Consider the following 24,579-nt stretch of genomic DNA (forward strand, 5'->3'; position numbering starts at 1 on the left):
TGGTGACCCACCTCGAACCACCATTTGCATTTCAGTGATACAGCAAACATCTTGGCCTCAATAAATATGTCTACATAGGAGAGTAATGAATAAAGAAAAATGGGTGATAGAACAATCTCAGTAGGACTTCACACAGCACAACACTGAGTCCTTAGAAAACAGCCACAACTTCAATACACTATCTTCTCCTACCCTTGACTTCTGTTCCCTTGCCACAAAACTATCACCAATCAACCCCAAAAACTAACTAAAGCAAGGAACACAATAATTCTGATGAGACATTGCTCTACTAGTACAGACGCTCCCCTGAAGGAATAGAGAGAACACAACATTGAGTCCTGACCATAACAGTCAAACACCCACACCACACCCACAGTGGGACACTGTCATGCACAAACTACATGATCTTCTACCGAACGACTAGCTAGTGCCCACAGTATTTCAGCATGCAATGGGCTTTACTACTAGTCAAATATAAAACAGGATGTGTTTTCTTCCCAACATCCCCTACATTATAATCATTAAACATTCTGATCAATTAGTGGCTTAAGATAATGACCCCTTATATTCTCAAAAAACCTCAAGCAAAACATGAAAAGATGTATTAATCCTATTCAGACCACAAGGGCAAATTCTAGCAGAATAAAGTACATTCAGAAACTTCTGTAGAACCACTAAGGGTATAATATTCAATCTTGTGAATAAGAAAGCTCTGCAATATCATGGGATACTAAGAGAGGACATATGGGGAGGTGGGAAGGAAAGATTTTGGAAAAGAAAGATCAAAAGACAGGGGTGAGCAAACACAGCAGGCTCTTAAGAACAAGCTACTGCAATCAGTTTCTAGGATATGTTTTTTGATCAAAGAAAACATTTTGATTTGCCCATAAGAGAAATATGCTGAGCCAACATTTCAGCTAACATGACACTGAAAATATACTCCCAACATTTTGATTTGCCAATAAGAGAAATATGCTGAGCCAACATTTTTAACTAACATGACTCTGAAAATATGTTCCCCCCTTAATTAATTTGCCAAGAACAGAATCCCCAAATAGGAGAAGATCTTAAGCTGATCAACATTGAACCTATTAATCAATCATTAAAGTGGGTCCCATTTCCTGGTCTTGGTGAAAATTGAAATATATGGGGACATTCCACACCCAGAAAATATAGTGAAAGGGTTACCTCTTGCAGACGCTTTTTTTTAATGTATTACATGACATCATCAGCATCCAGCATTCCAGCAGCAAAGTAGCAGCTACATCCTCCATTTTAAAGCAGTAGTTGGGGAATAACATAGTGGATTCCCCCAACTATATTGTGCAAGTGGGAGGAGAGCAACCAGCAAACAGTAGTGAAATGGCTGTGTGTAACCGAAGTGGCCAGAAGTAGCATGATCATCTCCAGCGCCCGCCATCATACCTGCCTCCCTTTCTCTTCTCCCTGTAATGGGGCTTTTTTGCTCTCTTTTTTTTGTAGCAAGCTGCCTGGAGCAATGGATACACATTGGTCCAAATAGGCAGAACAGAAAAAATTCCCACTCACCAGTTGGCACACAAAGCATGACTCTCAACACCCCCCCCCCCGAAATAAGTTGGGGAAAAAATTACTTCTGTTCATTTTCAAGCCCAAAACGGGCTGACATTAAACTATGCACTATGCATCTATGATTATATGCATAAGCATAGCAATGGACAAGTTTTACTTTTAAAAAGATTGCTTTCCCTTTAAATCTAGGAGAAAGCTGATTGGCTGGCTGCCTGCCATGATTGACAGGCAGGGGAAGACTTGCTAGTATTGCAAGTCCTTCTCTGCAGCCATTTGAATCAGCCGTGCGGAGTGCCTGGAAGTGTCAGACAGCGGGAAAAAGTGAGAGAGCGAGGAGGTAAGAAATGGCGAGGGCGCATTTTTTTTTATAGCATTACGTAATTACAATATGCAGAACAACTCCCCATGCATTTAGTCCATTCCAAATGTTTATCAGCTCAGGCAGAAAATGTTGCTCCCAAGCAGTGTATTAACCTGCATTGCATGGATCCAGTCTGTTGCTTCATGTGGACCCACAAGCCACTACAGTGAAATACATCTTTGCTAATGGTCCCCAGGTGAATGGAGTAAGAGTTAATTGGAAGCACCTGAAGCCAATTACCTGAGCTTTAACTGCAGACAAGCTGCCAAACCAATTGACATTAGCTCATCTTTGACAGCTGCAAACCATTGACTCATCAGATCATCTTAAACAGTTGTCAAGATACAGGGCTATAGGTGTAAGTGAAAAAACACTTACTGTGCTACCATGGACATTTATTTGTCCAAAGATATCACAGACCCTGAGGTTCTTTACAGAGTCTACAGCTGTCAGCTGGACAACACTAAGTCTCTGGAGTGACTCTCCAGCTGGTATCTCCGTCTCTCCCAGCCACATGTCCTCTGTCTTGGATGGATTCAACTTCAGCCAGCTCCCCATTAACAACTGGACTACTTCATCCAGGCAAGAACCTTACTGCCAAGAGCCTTCCTGCTGGGACTATTTATGTGCACATTCTTTTGTTAGAACAGTACAATACTGGAATAAATTTCCAATATCTGCACCATTCCCATATCACCTACAAATTGTGCCAGGACAAGAGAGAAGCAGACTATAACATGCTATGTTCCCCCAATAGTTCGAGCTGTGTATATAAAAGCGTGTGTGTTCACCCATCAAGTGCACAGGCACTCCCCATGCATTTCCAGTGTTCAAATGCTTCATAAAGTCAAAGTAGGCATGTACCCTACTGCAACTCATCACAAACTTTTCTTCTTTAGGGAATTGGCTGGACTGAAGAAGTAAACAATAGTTCTGATAGAGAAGCCATCAGATTTGTTGGGGGAAGGGGGGCATTCCACATTAAGACTAAGCAAGGTAGGCTGCACCAGGCCCTGGTGTGTGTAAGGAAGGAAGGGAGACAGGGTAGAAGACGAAGAGTTGGTTCTTATATGCCACTTTTCTCCACCAGGAGTCTCAAAGCAGCTGACAGTCACCTTCCCTTTCCTCTCCCCACAACAGACACCCTATGAGGGAGGTGAGGCTGAGAGAGCCCTGATATTCCTACTCCGTCAGAACAGCTTTCTCAGTGCTGTGGCGAGACCAAGGTCACCCAGCTGGCTGCATGTGGGGGAGCACGGAATCAAACTCAGCTCGCCAGATTAGAAGTCGGTGATCCTGATCACTACACCAAGCTGGCTGGTTCTGGTAAAAGCCAGAACAGCCCAGAATGGACATTAAACAAGCAATAGTACAGCAAAATATTGGGATGTATTATGAATATTAGAGAACAATATTTTAGAAACTAAAATGTGGAACTCTCACACCTTTATTAACCCCTTCTAAGGTATCCCCTGTGCAAGCACCGAGTCATGTCTGACCCTTGGGGTGACGCCCTCTAGCGTTTTCATGGCAGACTCAATACGGGGTGGTTTGCCAGTGCCTCCCCCAGTCATTACCGTTTACCCCCCAGCAAGCTGGGTACTCATTTTACCGACCTCGGAAGGATGGTAGGCTGAGTCAACCTTGAGCCGCCTGCTGGGATCGAACTCCCAGCCTCATGGGCAGAGCTTTCAGACTGCATGTCTGCTGCCTTACCACTCTGCGCCACAAGAGGCTCTTAACCCCTTCTAGGAACAGGCATTAAACTAACCATCATTCTGGAGAGATTTTAACGCATTCCAATGCTTTTTGCAGTATTACTGTTTAATGCCGAGACTGGGTAAAAGCCAGAACAGGCATTAAACAAACAGAAGTACCACAAAAAACACTGGGATGCAACACTTGGGGACAATATTTTAGAAATGAAAAGGCAGAAATCCCTCATTTTTATTAACTGTTACCAGGCCAAAATGCCTTCAGAACACATGAAACAGGCCGGAACAGCCATTAAACAGACAAGAATACAGCAATAAACAGTGGGATGCCTTATAGACACTTTGAGAACAATATTTTAGAAATGAAGGGGTATCACTCTCACCCCTTTATTAACCTTTTCCAGGCCAAACTCCCTCTGGGACATGATGGAACAGGCATTAAATAGTACCACAAAAAAAAAACACCTTTTTTACCATTGAGAAACCCCTGAAACATTCTTCAGGCTTTGAGAACCCCCAGAAGTGGTACAATTGGTTTGGAAACATAGCTGTGTAAATGCCAGATCAGGGCACCTCTCCTTCCCACCCCCTCCAGGCCCATCATTGGCTATTGGGGGGGGGCAGGTCATCATGACCATATATGGTGATGTAAGCCAACAAATTTTTAAAAAACATTAAAAATTAATTCCCACCCATTTGGGGAACTCTGGTTGAGAAAGCCTGCTGCAGGAGAGGACAGTATACAAATATAATAATAATAAATAAATCCCTTAGGCTGATTCTGCTTTTCCCTATAACAGTAAGGGAATTTGGTGGGACAAATATAGTAAAGCTCTAATGGGCGAACGTACATAAAGCTCACCAGCAGAAAGAAAGAGAAAGGAAATTTTCTTTTAAAGGAAGAGGTTTCCATTAGCCCCCTCTCCCTCACAAAAATAAAGGTATAGCATATAGCATATGGATTGGGTTTGGTGCCTGGCCCTCTCCTGGTTGTGACAGTTGTAAAAACTGTGAAAAGAAAGACCTATCAACAAACCTCTTTTCTGTCAAAAAAGATTGTTGATCGGAAATATTTTGACTCCCCCCTCTGTTTGCCCTTTCTAATCCAAGAAACCTGTAAACAGAATAACAGACATTAACTTAAATTAATTAACATCTTTTAATTTCCTATTCATTTTCACCGTGATAACAAAATGAACTTTTTGGGGGAGAGTATTTATTAGTTAATGAATCCCTTGAGCAAACAGAGAGGCTACCTGTGTTTATCAAGCTGCTAAGATCTTCAGACAGCTGCTATCAAAGAAAATTGAGTATACAGGCATGGGTTCATATTCTGCATAAGGCTCCAGTATTTCTGGCTGGGTTTTTGGAGTACGACTTAGTCCGGCCGTTTGCCACCCTTCCCTCACAGTAAACAAGTAAGAATTAAGCATTGTGAAGGATGGAATGAAGGTGTGTAGAAATGATTACCCCTCCTGTCCATTTGACACCTGATACAGAAGGTAGATTCCCTCATCTGCTCTACCCACATTACACAACCTGATACAGGCACAGTTTTATGGTACAGCTTTGATTACAGGGATCTCATTTGTTATGCCTCTTGAAGAAGAGCGAGCCCTGGAGTAGTGGAGTAGGGATGGATTTGGGAGTACAAAAATGGCCTACGACCTCAGGTTAGAGCGTGGTGTCACGGATAATCCGGGGAGCCTGGTTTAATTCCCCGCTCCTCCCCATGCAGCCAGCAGAGTGACCTTTGGGCTTGTCACAGCCCTGATAGTGCTGTTCTGACTGAGCAATCCTGTCAGAGCTCTCTCAACCCCACCTCCCCCACAGGGCGTCTGTTGTGGGGAGAGGAAGGGAAGGCGATTGTAAGCCACCAAACGCTTCTATTTTGTAAACCCAACACTACTTGTGGAGAGTTCCATAAATCCAATAATAATCATGATAACAAAAACCAATTCTTCGTTATGGTGATGACTTTAAGTCTAGTCAACCTGGGGACTCTTGTTTTGACTGACATTTCTCCAGACTCTCAGGTTCTCCCCCTTTCTCCTCACCATTGCCAGCCACATTCCGGACAGTTTCTTTGCCTCAGAGCTGTCCCCGCTTGCTAGTTAGCCAAGGCGGAGGAAGAATGCGCGGCAAAGAATCACCCGCGCCGCTGATTGACGCGGCGGAGGGCGGGCTGGACCGGCGCGCCGTAGAGCAGCTTATCTCGGTGGCAGCTAGGACCGGCGAGACCTGCCCTTTTCTCACCCTGCCCGGCTTGGGAGGAAGAGCCACGCTGCATCGGAAGCCCAGCCGATAGCCCTGCGTAGCTCGCATCCCCGCCGGGGCTTGCTTCTCCCGCCCACACCCTGTCCACCTATTCGCAGCGGGCAGCGCCCTTTCTCTTTAGGGCTGTGCCTCTGGAGAGAGGCAAAGATGGGCGCGATAAGGAGGCGCTTCCAGGCGCTTGGATCGGCCCCATGAATACCACGGCTGTCTCTTGGGGTTTCGAGGGGGGACGACGGGGACGACGGGGACGACGGGGTGGCGCGTCCCTGCCGGCCTCGCGCTCCTTCCCCCTTCTTTCACAGGAAAGAAATCCCGGGGGAGTTGCTCGGGCTGGGCTCCCCATGAAAGCGCTCCGTTGGCGCCTTCGAGTAAGATGCTTGGCTTGGGGGCATTTCTTCCTGAACAAGACCCGCCTTTATTTTGTGACTAGACACCGGCCAAGTCCAGGGGCACCTTTAAGGCTAGCCAAGTTTTATTCAAGGTCTATGCGCTGTCGCCTTATCTGATGAAATCCTAGACCAGGGGTAGTCAAACTGCGGCCCTCCAGATGTCCATGGACTACAATTCCCAGAAGCCCCTGCCAGCAAATGCTGGCAGGGGCTTTTGGGAATTGTAGTCCATGGACATCTGGAGGGCCGCAGTTTGACTACCCCTGTCCTAGACCTTGGATAAAACACTCTGAGGTGCCACTGGACTCAGACTTGGTTCTGTGGGTTAGCACCCATGGGGTGACCCACCTGAATTTATTTTGGGGCTGTGAGTGCCACCTGTCGCCTCACTGGAAAGCGTGCTGGACTGTGGGGAGGGGAAGTTTGTAAGTGCTTTCCTGACACCCCGGGAAGAAGCGGTGCAGGTGGGACAGGCGGTTTCTCTGGCGGTCCTCCTCCCGGGTTCCCCTACCAGCACTTGTAGGAGGAAGACTATGTTCTCTTCTGGTGGCATGTACTAGCCCTTTTCATGGTGTGTGTGTGTGGAGGCCAACACATTCTAATGTGAGGTCATAGGCCATGTCCAATCCTCTGTCCAATCCAGAGGTAGTCAAACTGCGGCCCTCCAGATGTCCTTGAACTACAATTCCCATGACACTTATGGGAATTGTAGTCCATGGACATCTGGAGGGCCGCAGTTTGACTACCCCTGCTCTGGGTTCTCTCAGAGGCTACCAACCTTAGTCTGAGAAATACTGCTGTATATCATTCTTAATCAGTGAGAAAACACACTTGTTCTCGTTGGAATATGCAAGTTCTGTAGCGTGTATGATTCAAAAGGATATCAAGAATACGGGCCATTGGAGGAGATGTACATTTAGCATACTCAGAATAGGAACTTTCTGATATTTTTCAAATAGCCTCCTCCACGGTTCTGGTTGGCTCATTTGGAGACTTGTCTTTTGAGAACACTTCCTTCCTTGTTGACTCCAGGACACATATGCAGAGCAACAGTTAGGCAGATGGTTAAGACTATCTCACTCCTTTCTTTCTCTACAAACTTTTATCTTCTTAATAAAACTATTTTATTCTTTTAAGCAGCTTAGTGCTCTAAACCTCTTTGCATATTTAAACTCTGCCAAAAGTTCTCTTCACTGTCCATCACAAATGTGTAGAGAACCAACTTCATTTTTGCAGTGTTTTCTCATATTTCTGAAATGGATCTTGAACTTATGAAGTTGCCTTATAATCTAGATCTTTGCCAGATCTTTGGCCTTCGTTTTGCCAGGTGCTGACAGACAAGCAGGGGATGGGGGGCAATTTCTGGGAGTAAGGAGGAATAACGCAATGTAATTTCTGGGAGTAAGGAGGAATAACGGAATGCGTTGACAACACCTGGTAGTAATGGTGTTACGTCAGGGACTTTGAGTGGTAGTGCTCTGGGTGACATCAGTACCATTGCATTAATAATTGGAGAGCAGTATATAAATACAAAAGTAAATAAAACAAACAATTTGTGGTGTTCTGGTTTGGGGAGCAAGGTGTGTCCAGAAATTGAGAGATCCCAGTCTGGACCAAAGGACTTGGTCTATCAAGGTCTATCTGCTTGGTCTATCAAGGTCTACTGTGACTTGTAGAAGTTCTCCAACATGTAAGACAGAGGTCTTTTGCATCAACTACTGCTTGAAACATTTTAAATTAACTAGAGGTGCAGTGAATTAAATAAGCCAGTATGCAAACACAGTCCTGAATTTTAAGAAGAAGAGGAGTTGGTTCTTATATACCCCTTTTCTCTACCCGAAGGAATCTCAAAGTGGCTTACAATTGCCTTCCTTTTCCTCTCCCCACAACAGACACCCTGTGAGATAAGTGGGGCTGAGAAAGCCCTGATATTACTGCTCAGTCAGAACAGCTTTCTCAGTGCTGTAGAGAGCCCAAGGTCACCCAGCTGGTTACACGTGGGGGAGTGTGGAATCAAACCTGGCTCACCAGATTAGAAGTCCACTCTCCTAACCCCAACACCAAACTGATTAGATGGATCTACAATTATTGGCAAGGGAAAATATGCAGTCACTGGTTGCTGTAGGTCAGTGTGGGCATGGACTAAACAAGGCTCCTTCAGATCCATGCTTGAACTGGTAAAAGATTCCCCATCAACGCCTGCTGACAGGACATCTCTCGAATTAATACTGAACAATGCTTTACAAATTGTTTGACTTCCAATCACCAGAACATGATATTTATACACAAATGATATTTGGTTCAGTGGTTTAATTATAAAGCAATTATAAATCTGACATTCAACCATGGCTGTCCATTAGAAGGACAAATTCACTGTGTCTCTAAGGCCCTACATGAACAATATATCTGACCATAGTATTTGACCTGATTTTAAAACGATTTTTGAAGTGGATACGAACTTCAGTGTGTTAAATTTTTCCTCCACTTAAAAAAGCTCTGAGGAAACCTTATTTTTTAGAAAAGGTAGTTAAAATCTTAACATTTACCTCTTTGCACCCTTCAGTTCTTGCATCAATAATAATCTTAACTCTCCTGATCTGTTCCTAGCTGCTTAAATCATTAGAAAACAGCAATAGGGGATTTATTTTCAATTATGTGATGAAGATTTGACATTTTAGCATGACATTTATTTTAATTATTTCCCAAATTTTGCAAAGCCTTAGCATCTGGAAGGGGAGAAACGTCAGAATGAAGACAAGGAAGATATTTTAACTTTGGTCTTAATCCAAATTAGAATTTTGGGTTTATTTGCAAATTTTTACAACCTGTGATTAAACATTGTTATTTATAAATAACTTTATGTGACACTTTTAAGTAAGGTGTATTTCAATAATGAACTACATGTTAGTTTGTATATTGATATGTCATTTTCTTAGGCAGGCAATCATGGCTACAGGCCATGTTTGTGTGTTGCTTCCATCTGGCTGTTTGAGCTTTGTGTTTTGTTAATACATTTTCAGGGCCATTCCGCACGACTTTAATGTAGCAGAAGGCTTGCAAATTGTAAACGCTACTAATTTGCAGTTCCGCAAAACGTCGCATACAATCTGCCACACTCCTGAAACAGTCCCGCAAAAAGCGATTCGTTGTAGTGCTTAAAGGGAAATCGGGAAAAGTGGATTCACCCTCCGAAAAGCGCTACACTCTTGCAAACAATCTGCAACAGTAGCGAAAAAGGCCTGTACGTTCCCATTGTTGCGGTTCCAACAAAGTCCCTCCCCTTGGCTCTCTCCTCCGAACTTCTGGCTAATCAATTTTTTTTCTCGGAGCGAACAGAAAGCAACGAACCAGTGAGCCTTCATTCACCCAGCGAGGCTTTACCGGCTACAGTTCCTCCACAGAAGTGCTTTAAAGCTTCCCTAAGTCCCCAAGCACAACACAGCTCCGTTTGCAAGTTCCCTTTATTACATCGCGCCCATTCGGGGGGGGGGATTTTTTTTTTCACTCGGAGGAGCGTGGTAATGATGACTCGCCAGCTCACATGCCAGCTAGATGGGTCTCTCCGTTAGGAAGAATCAAGGCATATTTGTTGCAACGGGTGTTTTTCTTTTTTTAAAAAACCTGTTCTTAAAGGGAAAGGGGCATTCCCGGGGCATGATAACAACCGCCCATTGGCTGTACGTTTGATTGATGGCCAGGGGTGGGACAAAGCACAGAAAAAATCGCTTCCTGTCTAGCGATTTTTGCGAGACCGGAAACCTGTGGGAAACGAATGAGATGCTACTGAATTTCACTAAAAAGGCAGGTATGCGTAACACCGAGATTGCACTTGTAAAAATACCGTTTCCGCTTTGCGGGACCAGTTGGCAACATTGGTCCTTGTGCAGAAAGGCCCTCAGAATTGATTAACCCATATGCTTTATACATTTCTATCTTACTCTTTCACCAAGAACCTCAGGGCGGCATACACCATTCTTCCCTACCCCATTTTATCCCCCAACAACATTGTGAGGTAGGTTAGGCTAAAGAGAAAGCATGACCCAAGGCCATCCAGCTACATGGGAGAGTGGGGACTTGAACCTGGGTTATGCAGATCATTGTCCAACACCATAACCTCTACAAAATACTGACCCCTATTTAGGAAACAGAGAGAATTAGAGTGCCAATTGATATGCTGAAGATGCAATTTCACCATTTTATCGTTTCTCTGTCATTTCCAGCATAAGTATTATTATTATTATTAAAAACAGTAACAGCCGGTATTTGGAGTATTTTAACTCACCCAATTCCATATGTTCATCTCAGAGCCTAACGTATCAACCTTACACAAGATTTCATATTAATCATGTGATTCATGAACGACCATTTCAGAGCCATGAGGGAGAATGTGTTTCCTGGTTGATGCCTTTAATCAGTTTCTCAGACTTTGAAATTTTAGTTGCCAATACATTATGCAGCAGAATCCTATTTTTATTCTAGGATGGCCAGCTTCCCCCCCTCATGGAGGCAGGGGTCCCCTGTCATCAAGGCTCAATTCCAGCTGCTAATCAGCTGACAGACAAAAAGACTTACCAGGGGAAAGAAGAAGGCCTTATACTTGTTGTCAGCACCACACAGGAAGTGACATCATTACATGAGCAAAATTTTGGCAATGCTCTGGTATTTGGGCAAAAACACTATCCTAGAAGTCAATTATACCATAGAGTTTTTGCCCAAATACAACAGATATTGTTCCCTCTCCTCATTAGTCCCCCCCTCCAAAGCCTCCTAATTACTTCAGTGAGTTTTATGCTTAGTATATTTAGGATTATGGCCCTAGTCACATCTTTCCTTAAAAGAACGCAATTGTGATAATTATTGTCATGCCTCAGCCAGGATAAAATTATTATTGTAAAAGGACTGAGTAGTACCTAACATTCACTGAAGTCTCACTGAACTATAGTACAAATTGTTAAAAATATAAACTAAGTGGGAGAGTGTATCTTTTTTTGCAATACAGTTTTTGGCAGGTAATTATTTTTGACAGGCATGAATGTACCTGTCAATTCTCTGTAGATCAGCAAGCCATGACAGAAGTTTCCTGATGTAAACATGAGGAGAACTCATTGGTCCTTCTAGACTCTGAAACTGGATTTACATGGGCAGGAGAATGAGGGGGCACAATGGACTGTACCACATCAGGGTGCAGAGTGATAATTATGGAGGTTCACATATGAAAATTTGTGTTTAAAAAAACTCCCCAAAATAGAAAAACAGCCTAGCAAGCAAAGAAGGGGATGACAAACTACTATGCTAATTTTCTTTTTACATGAAGTTTCATATGGGAAGAAAAGTTCAAGGTGCATTACTTACCATCCAAAACAGTGCATTCCTTTCCACCACCGTATTGTTTGGCGTCATTATGGATATTGTAAACTTTGTATGGTTCTAAATGCTGTAAACCATCCCAAGCTGGCTATACTGGGAGGGGCGGTTATAGAAATCAGGCTTTTGAGTTAATTAAAATAGAGAGCCTGAGAGCATGCAAACCTGTAGCATTTTGACAGAATATTTCCATAGCCCAGTTATATATTTTTTATCATTGATGAGTCAAGAGTCACAGCCTGATGTATATATGAAGACAACGACACAACCATAATTCAACTTAGCTCGGCAGTCTAATATTCAAATCCATACAAAAAAGGGGGGAGCCATATTGCACCCCTTCTAGCACATCTCATATTCATTCTTGCTGGGGATTTGTTGGGAAAGGGTGCAGAACACAAGACTTCTTAAACTACGAAGGATATTTGAGTTCTACTGAGGACTGCATTTATCAGTCCATAATACAGATGACAGTCTGCGGAATTTTTCCAGCTGGACTTCAGGAGGCACCATAGACCGAGTGCTTGAGTCTGGTCTTGACACTAAATCCAAATGAATTCCTGGTCTTGTTCAAGAGTCTGAAATGCCTTATTGCTTGGATTTTGTAAAAAGTGAATTTGGGACTTTACTTCTCTGCTTGTAAAACAAGACGACCCTCAACAATCGGACTGTGACTCCACATCATTCCTTGATCCATGAGCTCAGCTCCATCCGTTCATCTATCCATCCATCCATCCCAGAATGACTTTTCTGAACAATACAGTTTTCATCTGACATAGGACCTTTCAAGAAGTATTAGGCCACTTTGGCATCATATTTTCTTTACAGGAAATACACTGCAGACTTGGACCCAATTAAAACTTTCTTCTTGTTCTGGTCTTCCTCTGCACCTCTTTCTCAGTTGTTTTTCTCCCCGGTGTGGGTTTGCAAACAAGAGAGACAGGAGGCAGCTGATCTCTTTCTTCAGTGCCATCTATTATGAAGGAATCTGCTGTTTCTTTGTTACCTCAGCTTTTCTCTGGACCCCCATTTGAGTGTTCTTATTCTCACCCCTTAATGCCAATACATTTCTCAGCTACTTATCCCTCTGATTTACCTGGGTCTACATGTCTTGAAAAGCTGCAGTCCTTCTGTGATTAATTAGAGGCTCCATATATACATTTTAAAAAAACTGCTTTAAAAATCCCCCCCTCCTTTCTGTAAGTCACATCAAGCAAGGGCAGGAAAGGGAGGTAGAGGGAAGCCATTACAAAAATTAATGTAGCACAGGAAAAACCTAAATGATAAAATAATCCTGTTTTGACAAAATGCATTCATTTAGATTGGCATTTTTATATACCCCGCTTCAGCCTGATGCAAACGTAAGTGTGGGAATAATATCTCTCTTTAAGGAGCAGAATTAAACTGTGAGAAATTGAGTGGCTCTTATTAACTCTCACCGTACTAGTAGCAGTTGTAATCCTGAGGTACGTCACACCCCAAGGCACTAATTCCCAATTAGCATTCGGCACACCTTGTGTGCAAAAATCGACACATTCCTTCATGTAATAGGAAAGGACAAGAAGGCATGCATTATTCATACTCATGAAGAGTAAACTGGAGCCTGGGCACTTGTTTATTTTATTTTATTTTTTTATCTCCTCATTCTCATTTATTAGGTGAACAGTATCAGGCACCGCACTGGATAACCTATTTCCAGAAATCCATTAAACCACATATTTATAATAGACTTATCTTACCACTGCGAGTTCTTTTCAGCCCAGCGTCCCCTCTTGTGACAGATGCAGCAGTCATGAACCTGTTGAAGGAAAAACGGTATTTAAAAAAGTTTTTTTTTTAACTCACCAATTCATTTAACTAATCAACAGCCGGCAGGAGAGACATACATTTGATAGCAGCTACAAGACACCAAATCCCCTATAGCTTCGTCTTGCAGATCTATTATTTAATAAGGGCTGGAGGAAAGAAGCCCAGTGGTTGCCATACCTCTGGGCTGTATTCGTGCGCTCACCTTACATTTAATGGTGGTAAAAGCTGGAGGCGGCATCTTTTGTTTCAAAAGTCTGCAGAGAAAGGAACAAAGCGCGCATTTTAATAGAGGATAAGGACTGGAATTCACCTGTGCACACAACTCCCATACACACACACATTTGATGCCAGGTGCCTCTTGGGGGACAAATGAAGTTTTCCCTTTTTCTTTTCTTAGACGCCATCCCAAATAAGAAAGAATTAAACAGTTTCAGTGTTATGTAATACGATGCAATCGGAAGCAGAGGTATACCCTTCTAAGCTAATTGACTCCAGTGGATATAGAAGGGTGACACTCTGCTCAGGACAGCAGTGTCAATACTACTGAGGTATATTGGTTAGTGTGTGTAGGACTTAAGCCAAAGATGTCTGGCATAAAATCTTGGATGAGCCACAAAGTTCAATAATGTAGCTCACAGGACTGTTGCATGGATACAACAAAGGTGCAGAGAAATTATATATGCTGCCCTCAGGTTCTTGGAGAAGTAGCAGAAAACAAATAAATTGCCCAAGTCAGTATATGGCTAATGTTATATCTATCAGTCACATTGTTCAAGGAGTGTATGAGCCCATATATAAATGTTTGTGCATGTATGTGTCTGCCCATGTGTGTAAGTACATTTGTATGAGCACACTGCTACACCATCGATTCACAAATTGCTAATCAATATATCTTAATGTCATTAGTCAACATGACCCCATCTGTGGATACATAAACCCATGGATGAGGGTCATGTACAAATTAGGGACATTTTTGTGCAAATGTTGGGGACCCCTCCAGGTTTGCGTTAAAAAACTAGAGCACACAAAGAGACTGTAAAATCCCCCCAAATAGTGAAGTTTGCACGTATGGTGCCCGATGTCCAAGGCAGCATCACTACAAGTGCGTAGGTAGGTATAGGAGTGCAGAGAAGCAGCAGAGAAGCATCGACAGGAAAGTATCAGGAAGAGAAGCTGCCACATGAGCTGGGTAGGCAAGAGAGGAGCCACCATGCCTATTGCTTGAGGCAGGAGAATAGTTGTGGCAGGTGGTGGCAATGGTGCTTCTACTGTTCAGACTGGTGGACAAGCTTACTGAGTGGCAGGGGGGACTCAGACTTCAGACACCATTATTGGCATAACTGAGTGAGCGGGGGATTGGTAGACCGGCAGACTGGTAAAGAGCGAACAGAGGAAAGAAGAGGCTGTAGAGAAGCAAGCAGAAGTGTGCGGTTTTTTTTGTCCCAACATGAATCACCTTACATTTCCCAACACTGAACTTCATTTTCCACATTGCCACCTACTCAACCAAATTTTTGGCGGTCCTCTTGGAGGTCTTCACAGTCAGTCTTGGTTTTCACCATCCTGAATAATTTTGTGTCGTCTGCAAACTTAGCCACTACACTACTCATCTTTAGTTTCAGAACATAACTGAATATGTTAAATAGTATTAGCCCCAATGTCGATCCTTGCTACCAAATGGCCTTATTATTTTAATCTTAGGGAAACAGCTGTTTGCAGATAGATTTGTGCTTAGCATGCCTAGTGGAAAGATCACAGGCTGCCCAATAGCATGCTGGGACAAGAAGCAACGGCCACTTCCTCATTGAAATATAAAAGCTGACAGTTATTCGAATCCGTCTCTAGTGCTAATTAGAAGTCATGGCTCCTGTAAGACAGAGTGCAGAAATCCAGGAAAGCATGACAGCCTTTGTATTAGCCAAGCATGAGGTTGATTTTAGATGATGCTCCCCCTGTATACACACAGAATTTGACAGGGGCTTATTTTCACAATTTTAAAATAAATGTAGCAAGTCCATCCACTCATATTTCCTAGAAAAAATGGGCAGTGCTCCGTACCAGGGCTTTCAATGTTCAGGTTTTCCAACACAAGGAGGGCTACAGTCTTGTATCCGGGCATTGTTTTGAATATAATCGGTGAGTATGTGTGTGTTCGTTCCTGTTTGCTAGTATGGTTCTTGTGGGATGTGTCAGATCCCAAACAGTTGAATTTATGGTTATTCGTTTATTTATATCCCACCATTCTACCTATTGAAGACCCAAAGCAACATGCAGAAGAAGAAGAGTTGGTTTTTATATGGTGCTTTTCCCTACCTGAAGGAGGCTCAAAGTCACCCTCCCATTCCTCTCCCCACAACAGACACCCTCCCATTCCTCTCCCCACAACAGACACCCTGTGGGGTGGGTGAGGCTGAGAGAGTGCTGATGTCACTGCTCGGTCAGAACAGCTTTTTTAACAGTGCCGTGGCAAGCCCAAGGTCACCCAGCTGGTTGCATATGGGGGAGCGCAGAATCGAACCTGGCATGCCAGATTAGAAGTCCGCACTCCTAACCACTACACCAAACTGGCTCTCATGGTTCTCCATTGCTCCATTTTATGCTCACAACGACCATTGCGAGAAGTAGGTTTGTCTTGCAACATTGTCCACTTCTATGTTTTATTACAGCAACAACCTTGTGAAGTAGGTTAAGCCGAAAGGATGTGACTTCCCTGAGTTGACCAAATGAGCTTCCAAGGCAGAGTAGAGATTTAAATTTGATTCTCTCAGATCCCAATCTGACAGTTTAACCACTACCCTATTTTATTTTATTTTATTTTATTTTATTTTATTTTATTTTATTTTATTTTATTTTATTATTTTATTTTATTTTTAAATTGCTGATTTATCCACTACCTAGCAGACCACAAGTTTGTTTATGGTCTTTTCCTCACAATTCCGTCATTCTTCTAATTTCAGAAGACATACAGTCCCTGTAACAGGGAATATGACCTATGCTTAATCTTTGTTATTTGAAATGTATTTTCTTCACAAGATGGATTCAGGATACTTCAGGACATTGAAGAGAAAACACCTTTGCGCTTTCAGCAGCCCCCCGAGGCCCCACCTTTTTGTGAAATCAATGTTTTTGCCTCAAGCGCTCTTTCTGGAGACCAGCTTTCAATCACTTCTCTGCCTGTCATTGCTGAGCCTTACAGAAGCACATAATGAGACCCAAAAGCTTGGCACTATGTGTAATGCTGGCTGTATTAGGAGAAAATCTGTTGCTACTTTTGTATGTGGAATTTTGAAAACCACGTATTTCTCATAATATATGGTTCTGAAGTGCCCCATAGCGTTATCTAACCTTATCGCCTCTATATGCACATAAATCTTCAAGAAACACTAGGCCTCAAAACCATAGCTATATAGGGTAACATTTCTAGGCCTGCCCTGGTAACCAGTTGTAGGGATGCCAGTCCCCAAGGTAGAACCAGGGGATCCCACAGAATTATGGCTCCTCTCCATTCTAAAGAGATCAGTTCTCCTGGAGAAAATGGCTGCTTTGGAGAGTGGTCTCCATAGCATTAGACTCCACTGAGTTCCCTTCCCACCACAAATCCTGCCCATTCCCAGCCCCTCCCCCCAAATCTCCAGGTATATCCCAATCCAGGATTAGCAAACCTAAACCAGCAGGAGACCAGGTAGGGTGGGGAAATGAAAGGCAGCCAGCAGCAATGGCATGATATTGCTTTCAGGAAAACCATCCCAGTTTTGACATCCCATCCAGGTTTTCCCCAGAACAAACGTCAGGCCTCTTTAGGAATCATAGAAAGCTCTGGTATTACCCAGTTATTTGCTTTCTCCCACTGGTTAATGGAATGCCACTGAGAGTATGGCAACTCTGGGGGTGTATGCAGTACCTCACCCAATCCACTCTCGGTCTCCAAAAAGCCCCAGCCTCTGATAGGAGAAGTTTCAACAAGCACCCCTAGACATCTTCTGTTCCAACTGCCTCCTCCTTCCTTCTCTTTAGCCATAAAGGGACAGCCAGGGATACCACCTATCCTAAGGGTTTCCAACCTCCAGGTGGGACCTGGAGATCTCCCAGAATTACAAGGGATCTCCAGACTACAGTATTCAGTTTCCCTGGCTGCTTAAGTGGGTAGACTCTATGGCATTGTACCTCACTGAGATCTTTTCCCTCCTGCAAACCTCACCCTCCCCAGGCTCCACCTCCAAGATAGATATCTTGGAGGTGGAGCCTGGGGAGGGTGAGTTTCCGAACCCAAGTGGACAACCCTCCAAAAGCAACCACGTGACCTTCCTCCCATCCCAGCCTCATGAGACTTGCAGATCTCATTGTACTTTGATTCCCTCGGTGCCTAAATTGATGCTCAGAGTTAGAATAGTTGCTGCTCAAAGAAGCCATGCTGGCCACCTGGAAAAAAACACAGTTGACCTGTAGTGGACTTGGAGCCAGCCACCTAAGGGGTTGGAGACCCCATGAATCAGTGCTGACTCTGCTATACAGATGATCATCACCTCTGCTTCTGGCCCAGAGGCATGCTGTAGCTACCGAAAGAGACGTTGCTTACAGATATGTCATCGGCGCTATTTGATATTTAAAAGGTTGAAAGGATTTTTTTAAAAATAGGAAGACAATGTTATAAATTGCTATGGACTGTAGGTTACCTATAGCTGGGCTTCAGCTGACAAAGGAAGAAACACTCAAATGAAAGGGCCAAACAAAGAAGGGTCTATGGTCAAGGCCACAAAAAATACCATGAATCAGCTGGCCTCCCTACAAACACACAATATATACAGACTAGGGGCAAAGCCCGTTGTCTCCAAGAATACAACGGGCGCTAGAGCTTGGCAGTGGGAAGGGGAAGGGGAGGAGTTGTCCAGTCTGTAAGGGCATGGGGTTGTCATGTGTTTCGTGTGGGAGGTTGTGGTGGCGTGGTGGCATGGTGGCAAATGAGGCCATGGGTGTGGAGATATGGGTGTCAAGAACCTGTGGTGTGGAATGTTCGTTGATTGTGGGAGAGGACTGACCTTTGGGAATTATGGCATAGTGGTTACAGATGAGCTTTCCAGAGCCATGTCCTCAGATATGTGAAGGGAAAATCAGACTGGAGACTCTTCTTAGGGGAAGATTACATGGCAACCAATTCCCCCCAGTTCTGCGTCATTTCCCTTCTTGTGTGAATTAGGCCACATTCACCAAAATGCCCTCTGCCCTAATACACATAGGGTAGTCACAGTACAAAGGTGTCCACCCTGTTCCTTCTGTCTCCCATATTTTCACTGTTGGTAAAATGTTATGTGCCCACATGCTTCTTTCATGGTTGCTCCTTAGAAGAACGGTTTTTTGTACCCTATTGCTTACTACCCAAAGGAGTCTCAAAGCAGTTTACAAACACCTTTTCCATTTGTCTCTCCACAATAGTCAACCTGTGAGGTATGTAGGGTTGTGAGAGATCTGAGAGAACTGGAAATGGGCCGCAGTGACCCAGCAGGCCTCAGGTGTCTCAAAGCATTTTCCAATCGTCTTCCCCTTCTCTCCCCATAGCAGACTCCCCATGAGGGAGGTGGGGTAGCGAGCCTCACAAGGAAGCTGGCAACCCTAAGAGGAAGACTATCTGTGCACAGCAGTCTTGACGTTAGTAAGGTTTTTAATACTGTTTTTTTATTTGCCAGGCAAAGGTTATTTGCCAGTTACTATTTCAGTTACGATGTGTCTCCAGACATTTACTTGTTCTCTATTTAGTTTCATGCTGTAAATATTTATTTAGATCTTCCTGCACTTTCCAGACTCACAGGGCTGATGCTGGTCTGCCTGTCTGCGCCCCAGAATACAAACAGTTGCTGATAAGGGCTGGCCATAACCCATAGGCCAGGAGGGACACTCCTGCACCACTCCCTACCAACTGCAGGCAAAAATGGCTTCTTTGAAAGCTGGAATCTGAAGCATTGTATGATTTTGAAGTCCCACCTCCAAACCTCCAGGAATATTTCCAACCCAGGGGTAGCCAACCTACAGGTGTGGCCTGGAGAGCTCCTGGAATTACAGCTCACTTGCAGAGTATAAAGATCAGCTCCCCAGGCAGAAAGGGCTACTTTGGACAGGATTGTGGTAGAGAAGAAACATTTAAGGCTTCCCACACAGGTTGTTGTTGAATTGAAAGACTTGAGGCCTACTGCACAGGGTTGTTGTGCAGATGAAACAGGAGACAAAAGAGCCAGCTTCCTCTGCAGAATAACGCTGTGCAGTGGCCTCAAATCTGCAGAGAGTTGCAAAGAAGAAAGACACATGGCATGGCTGTGTCTAACCCCCAGCCAGAGCAGTATTTTAAGTGAGAAGGGGCTTTTCTGTGACCTCCCTGTCAGGCAACTGTTTGGCAGAAGGGGAAAGTCCCCCCTCCCCTCAAAAGGAAGGCCCTGAGGCTCCCCTTATTTGCTCTTGGAAAGGCCTCCCTCCCCTCAGTCAGGGCCTGTCAGAGGCTCCTTCGCAGCAGGCCTGAAGGGGGGGAGGGGGAGCACTCTGCAGCCTCCTGCCAGCTCTGTCAGGGTTCTGAGGCCATTTGCAGTTGGACGTGGCAGTTAGGACAGCCTTGGGGCGAAAAGGGCTGGCGCAGCCTGTCCAAGCCTCTGTTCCCATCCCCCTTGGCAGCCCTTCTGACCTCCTCTCCCTGCGGTGGTCAGGAGCAGACTGGCAGCCAGACTGGGCTGGGTGAATGGAATTTTAGTCTGTCCTGGTGAGGGGCCAATAGGAAGGCACTTTGCGTGCCTCCCTGTTGGCTGCTTGGCCCTGGATGGACACTCAGAGGGCCCAATCAGGAGCCGCTTTGCGGCTCCTGATTGAGCCCTCTGAGTTTTTATCCTGGACAGGGCCCGCCCTAACTCCTCCCCAGGTGGCCTTACTCTTTTATTTAATAGGACCCTGTCCTATTTAAAGATATGAAAGGATAATCATGGGTATGCCACTGAATAAACCACTGTAGCACTCTACCCCCTCACCACCTCCATACGGAAAGAAAAACAATGCACTCCTATGATTTTAAACGTTTAGGATCTTAAATGTTCAATTGTTGTAAATTTTATAATTTTAACTATGTTTTTCCATAAATGTTGCAAGCTGCTCTGTCCAAAACAAAAAGGAGAAAATGTCCTGACTCAAATCAAAGTCAAGAACCCATAAAAGGTCAAAACAAGGGAAATGAATTCAAGCCTACAGAGGGTAGAACACCACTTTAAAATTAAGTACTAATATTTATTAAAATTAAAAACCCAAGGTTTATATCTTCAATAAAATCAGTGCATACATGCATACCAATGCCTCCACTGACCACATTGGATTATTTAAAAATTAATTTATATACATTTGTGGTTTAAACTCAACATTGAAGACAATGGGGTAGACAACTACAAAATTTCTACACTTGCATTTTTGAATTTTTTGAGCTCAATTTAGGTATTTAGGACGTTTTTTGTGACAAGTTGGTTTTCTCCCAGCCAAAGCTGCTGTTCTGCTACACACTGGCCTACTGTTCAATCTTCCCTCAGCCAATTATCCCTCTCACTTAACTCTTTTTTTTTACTTGCCACCTCTCACAAATATTTTGTCAGCTCCCATTGGTCACTCTTAGCCTGGGAGAGGCAGAACCTAACGGGTATGTCATAAACAATCTAAGGTGATAAACACTTTGGCAGAATTGTCACTTAACCTGTACCAAAGTCAAGCATCACAAGGTGGTCCAAATCATGTTAGATAATTATGAACTTTGACAACAACATCACCGATTGCTGTCAAATAAAGGGAGACAACCATGTGGTGTGATAAGATGGCTATATTGTAAGCTGACACAATAGGTATATGCCATAACTTCCTCAGTAAAATATTTCAGTTTTCCAGAATTCATAACAGTGAGGTTCAGCTAAATGAACTCTTAAGAAAAGTTATGACTCAAGTAAACATGGACTATCTCTCTTCTGCCTAGAAAGCCCTAAGTCGTTATCCTGTGCTCCAGAACTCTCTGTAGTGTTGGTTTATCACTGACCTTTCACTGAATACTTGGAACTACAGGAAGATCTCTGAGTGGTCACTGAAGCCCAACATACAGTTGATTAGGTACAAACTCTGTTGAAGTTGGGGGTGTACACAGAGAGTTCCAGCCATCAACCAGGTAAAAACCTTTAGGATAAGTATAAATTGGCTTTGATCCAACCACCTTTTCTGTTACTGAAAGAAGGGGAGGGGGAGGAGGAAGTGCTCTTTGAGACTGATTCCACACGGGCAGAAAAGGTCAGGCCAGCACCCATACAGCAGTGAGGCTAATCCCTGCGGCCACACGACATTGGCTCCAGCGCAGCCCCGTCCCAGGGCTGGCATGCTTTAGGCAATCCATTGTCCGCAGTAAAGGAACATGGATGTTTCCACATTCCCCAGTCTGCCATGGTGGCCAATGGGGCCTATCCAGCCGCAGGTCCTTGTGGATGGGGAAGAACCGAGGCTTCCAGGGCTCCCTCTTATGGTGTCCCGGCGGGGACAGAACATGCCTTAGCTCTGCAGCGCTTCACAGCACCATGGGGCCAAATGGGGCAATTTTTTATTTGCACATAAAGCCCACCTTCCCCTCTCACATGGTCGAAACTTTCCAGCTGCATTGTGGGGCCTCAGAAATCCAGGATGGACGGTGTGCATCACTGAAATAGGTCCCCCGTGGGGACTCAGGACGTTGTGGCGCATGGTGCTCCTCCACAATGCAGCGGCGGTGGCCTAGAGTAGTGCTACTGGTGTAGAATCAGTACATCCACCAAAACTCTGGGGACTGTAGAATCTATACATACAAAAAGATACGTGGGATTGAGGGCATTGTATTACGGACGTTTACTGCACTGACACTGACTGTTTACGCCAGGGTACGTGGCCCTGTTTATAAATTAAGAAAAGGGGGTAGTGGAATATGATACTTGTTGAATTGAAGTTATACCTGTTCTTTGTTCCTTTTCTATTTTTTTCTTTTTGTGCCTTTTTAATTTGTATAAAAAAAATTTTGCAAAAAGAAAAAGACCTGAAGACTCAAATTAATTGCTTAATATTTGTAAGGAATCCTATTCTTTCCTTCCAGTGTTTTATGTCAAGGGCAATCCTAAGCAGATCTACTCACAAGTAACCCCCATATTATTCAATGAGGTTTATGCCCCATTGTCCTCAGGATTGTCGCCATAATGCAGCTGAAAATCAGAAGTGTGTCAGGCCCAATGGCATGCCTCAAAGGAAAAGTAAGTAGATCAACATAAATCACCCCGTTATTTTGATGTTTGTCTCCGTGTGGCATTACAAATGGGCTTCATCTGAGCCTCTTCATTTTGCTATTTTTATTGCTGACAAAATTCTGAAACCATTAAAAGGCATGAAAAACTACCAGGATTAAACAAGTGCAAGTTTGGGATGAAATAAAAATGATTAAATGGGAGGAGGGGAAATAGCAAGGCCATTTAAATTCTCTTTTATTAATGTATTGTGAGCATATATACCACAGACAATGAGGAAACAGTTCATGTGTAACTGATAAAGAATTCTTTCTTGGCCATGGAGACAAAGAACTTGCAGAAGGAGTCTGTAGAAACTGTTTAACCTAAAGAGAGGGGGGAAAGCGTTAAGCAAATGCGGAGTTATTGCTGAATGCTTTTTACAAGGACGACTCAGTTCTAATCAATATGGAACTTGCCAGGAGTTTAAATCCTTAGTAGTAAAAGGGTCTGATCTTGCTTTCAGCTCAATGAGTACTTTGGCAATAACCTCATGAGAAAGATACTTTCTTAAGCTTCAATAGTATCATGGGCTTTCAATAATGCACTAACCATGACATATTTTAATACTTAAACAGCTGTTCATCTACAAGATTTAAATCTAAAGCTTTTGCCAGTGTTTATGATAGCCTAGTTATTTCCTTAAGACTTAATGACCATTTCCGCACGGAGGAGTAAAATGCATGTGGTCTCCTGCAAACGCGGGATGGTAAACCTTGCATTTGTAGCCTTCCTCATGGGAGACCCCAAGGGTCAGATATGACTCGGTGCTTGCACAGGGGATACCTTTACCTTTACCTTACAAATGCAAACAATGCCCTTTCATTCTCTACATAGGACAAACAGGGCAAACCCTATGCCAAAGGACACAAATCTGACATCAGAAACCAGAAGACTGATAAACCTGTGGAAGAATATTTCAACCTTCCAAAACATTCAATAGATGACCTCAAAGTAGCCATTTTATTACAAAATTACTTCAAGAACAGAATGGAACGAGAAACTGCTGAAATGCAAGTTATTATAACACCCAGAACAATGGAATCCCCAGGACTCAACAGGGACATTGCTTTATTAACTCGCTACGTATGCTAACCTGCATTCTTAACAATCCCTCAGAAAGGCCAAATGTCCTCTATATTTTAATTTATCTCTTTTTTGAAATAATTGATTTGAGCTAGGAGACTGTACTGTAACCTAAGGAAGATATTGGTTTCTTATCTCACTACATATGCTAATCTACATTCTTAACAATCCCTTGGAAAGGCCAGATGTCCTCTTTATTTTATTTATTTCTTAATTTGAATAACTGATTTAAACAAGTAGATTGTAATGTGACTATGACTAGTATAATGCAAAGTAATGTTAATGTTATCAACAAATGTAAGTCTTTCTGAGGGCAAGGTCTGATTACTATCAAACCATTAAATGGGCTTGATGGCTTGATGACCTTTACTGACCTTGCCTGAATGTCTCCTACCAGCCTGTCTCATCCATGGGTACAGGCTCTGCACTGCCAGCCCTCTTGTCCAACCAGGATATTCCCCTACCTGGATGCAATCACCTTTTGCCACTCTTCTGAGAAGCCCTGGCAACAATACCTCAGTCAGAGCAAGGAAATCCATAGATACTCATCCTGGATTCACCCCCAAATTCTTGTATTTTACCCTCATTTCTTTGACATCCTATTGTGCTGACTTCTATAAGCATCCCTGCTCCATCAGCCAGAGTGTGATACTGGTTTTTCTCCCTGCTTGCACATAGGCTGTCAAGTCCAATTTTCTTTATCTGGGATGTTTCCTCACCACACAGAAACA

The 24,579-nt window shown here is 43.6% G+C and overlaps 1 long non-coding RNA gene across 1 annotated transcript; it reads left to right on the forward strand.

Annotated features, from left to right (window-relative positions):
* The first annotated feature begins 21,552 nt into the window (after positions 1 to 21,552).
* LOC143828641 (uncharacterized) lies at positions 21,553 to 24,154 on the forward strand. The gene is made up of 3 exons (XR_013227784.1): positions 21,553 to 21,633; positions 22,579 to 22,732; positions 23,600 to 24,154. It is a non-coding gene; the product is annotated as an uncharacterized LOC143828641 (long non-coding RNA).
* Positions 24,155 to 24,579: the final 425 nt, after the last annotated feature.

Source organism: Paroedura picta, chromosome 2 (genome assembly GCF_049243985.1).
Source record: "Paroedura picta isolate Pp20150507F chromosome 2, Ppicta_v3.0, whole genome shotgun sequence".
NCBI lineage: Eukaryota > Metazoa > Chordata > Lepidosauria > Squamata > Gekkonidae > Paroedura > Paroedura picta.